The sequence below is a fragment of the Apteryx rowi genome, unplaced genomic scaffold, assembly GCF_003343035.1.
Source record: "Apteryx rowi isolate R43461 unplaced genomic scaffold, aptRow1 scaffold_555, whole genome shotgun sequence".
NCBI lineage: Eukaryota > Metazoa > Chordata > Aves > Apterygiformes > Apterygidae > Apteryx > Apteryx rowi.
In genome coordinates, this window is record NW_020450822.1 from 596,145 (window position 1) to 599,150 (window position 3,006).

The window sequence follows — 3,006 nt, forward strand, 5'->3', positions numbered from 1 at the left end:
TTGCTAGGAGTCCAGACTGAGCTTGGCACAATTCCTCCAAAACTTTATTTCTATCTTCTCCTAAGTATTCTGACTGGGAAGAAGAAGCTACAAAAAATAATTAAAGGATCACACAGCAGAAGCTAAGCAACTTCTCTCAAAATATATGTTATTGCCACAGAATAATTACCATACACACAGATATATATATATGCATGTATATATGAAGCTGTACTTCCAAGGAGTTAGTTGATCAACATGCTGTGGGCAGAAACACTGAGGCCCTCAGCTGTGATTTCAGTCAAGAACTAAAACCCATATAAATACTTCAGGCAACATGATTTCCTTTGCTCTCCAGCTGACAGTCTCAAGCAGGAATAACGACAAACCATGCTCCATGTCAGCAAACATTTTTCCAAGAGGCATGAAATCATTAATCTCCCATTTGGTGATTTTAGGAACCAACACATTTAACTTGCTCCAAAGCAGCGCTAAAAAGGTTTGAACACCATCAGCTACTGCAAAGAATCAAACAGAGGGCCTGTAGATGTCTCTTGTAAGCACTTCTCCAAGAAATACCAGCGCGCAGCCAGAGCTGGGATAGAAAGAGTTTCACCATGTACCAAAATATTCCAGATCGCAACAGCTTTTGTACTCCTGGGCTAAAGCCACAGCTTTCAGCAGCTTGTCTACATAGTGCCAAAGGAGAAAACCTCCTTCCCCAACCCAGTATAAGGTTACGGCATGACTACTAGGGTACTCACTAGGCTAGGTTACTTTCCTATACATCCAAAAACTGCATCCACTCCACTACTGCCTACCCACAGGTACCTGTCTGTCCTCTCTTGCCCAGGAATCATATTCTGGACTTCAGAGATCCCTGCCATCCAAATGGATGCATTTTTTTGACAAGCTAAAGGAACTGCCTTTTTCCAAGAGGAAAAAAATGTGTTACCAAGACACTGCTGACCAGTTCTGGCTGCAACAAGCCCATGCTGAAAGGTTCAACGGACTTTAGTGCTTCCCACGGAAAACCTGGTAATGACAATGTGAAAAAAAGCCAGCAAAAGGTTTCCTGCACCTCAAGTCCAGCTTCCGTAAGTATTAAGGAAAGCAGAAACAAAGGATTGTCAGGGGAAATGGTGCAAAACAGAGTCTTTTGGAAGAAAGTCAGTGAGTACCAAAGCCTTCAACTGACACGCCTCTGCCTCCAAGGACAGCAGCCTGGACACAGAGCTCCCAAGTGCCCAGGCATCTTTGAGAGGGGCCCATCAGACGTACCCACCTCATGCTCAGCACCTCTAAAACCCTGGTCTGGAAAGCAATCTGCTGTGAAACGCTGCAAGGTCAGCTAAATATGCATGCCCACCCCCACAGGTCTGGCAAAAACCACACAACATGGCACTTGGGCTAATCACAACTGCAGCACTCTCCTCTCAAATTCAATCCAGCTATCCACAAGCACCCACACATTTGCACGTACCACATGTTTTCATGGAGGGTACGAGGTTTGCAGAAGAGAAGGAGAGATCACCAGAGGGCAGCTCGCATTTAGCGGCTGAGCTCTCAGAGCATATTTTAGTTCTCTTCAATGAGAAAAGTGTCTTTTTTTTTTTGATAAACCTCCTTTTCCCTTTGTTTGGCTGGTTACTCACAGTAACACAGCCTTCTTGCATCCTCCCACCCAAGATGTGACTCTGCCCTCACCACCTACGATGGGTTTGCACTAAGAAGGGACAACGGCAGCTTCTAGCAAGCTGTTCTAGGGCCCAGTGCACTTATGCCAGGGGGCTTGTACACGGGCCAGGCATTTAGTCCTACAGTTCTGTGTCAAGGCTGACGGACAGAAAAAAACCTTGCAAACTGTTCTGAATGGCACCAGCATCAGTTCTGACTCCTCCAGGCACAATCAGAGCTCATCAAAACACAGGTTTTGAGAATATCCAGGTGGCAAAAACACTGAGCACGACCCAGACACGAGTTTATGAAAGTCAAGAACAGAAAATGCTGATGAAGACTACATTCTCTGAGTAACGCTGTCAGAACTTAGGAATGATTTTAGTTTCCTCTTTCTCTTTAGAAGACTTAGTTGAAACATCCCTTCCTTAACTCATGCCAAATGCTAATCAGTAATGCGACATTTACACCTCATCACCACGGAGATGTCTGCTTAAAATGCAACCAGGACAGACTCGCTATCCATCAATAACCAGCTTCTCTTCTGCTGATAAATCCAAGATAATGTACCAAAGTGCAGATGTAAAATTATCAGGTAAGTCTTCAGTGAGCGATTTAACTAAATGAAATTGCCCTTGCTCTGCACAAAAATCTATTTCGTGAAATAAATGCCCTGCACAGGGATTTTTTGGTGTGCTCAAGCAAAAGCAGCAGCAACACACTGTTCACACACTCCCCCCCCCCCCGAAAACTTAAGTTGACCTTAGAGGAAAATAAACGTGGGTTAGAAAATCTCACTACAACTAGGGCACTCGAACTGGCATATCCCAGGTCTGCCCTGTTTAAACTGAGCAAGTTAGCGATAGCTAATAGATTAACTTAAAGCCCATTTAATGAAATAGTCACATTGTCTTTTTACTAAGCAGTTGCAAACTGAAGACACTGAATATATTAGCATGAACCACGATAAAGGCAACAACAACAACAAAAAAAGAAAACACACGCATACAGCTACCAACATTGCATTTTCTTGGGCTTTTGCCCAGCTTCTGGTTCTGTCCAAACGCATACAAAATTTGAAGCAGTTTTTGCCTAATGCAGGTTTCCAAAGTGGATGTAGAAAGTACATTCCCTCTCCAATCATACTTAAATATGAAAGAAGAAAGTCTTTCCTGCGAGTGTGACATCCAAATTTGAAAAATTTCCTGGTAATTTATAGGATAGGCCTAGGGACAATCAGGAGACTAGTACTGGGTGAGCTTTAGCCGAGCAAGAATAGGACAAAATTTATTAGGAACACACACATGTTGGGCTTGCAGTCCCCAAAGGACAGACAGAAATACACATACA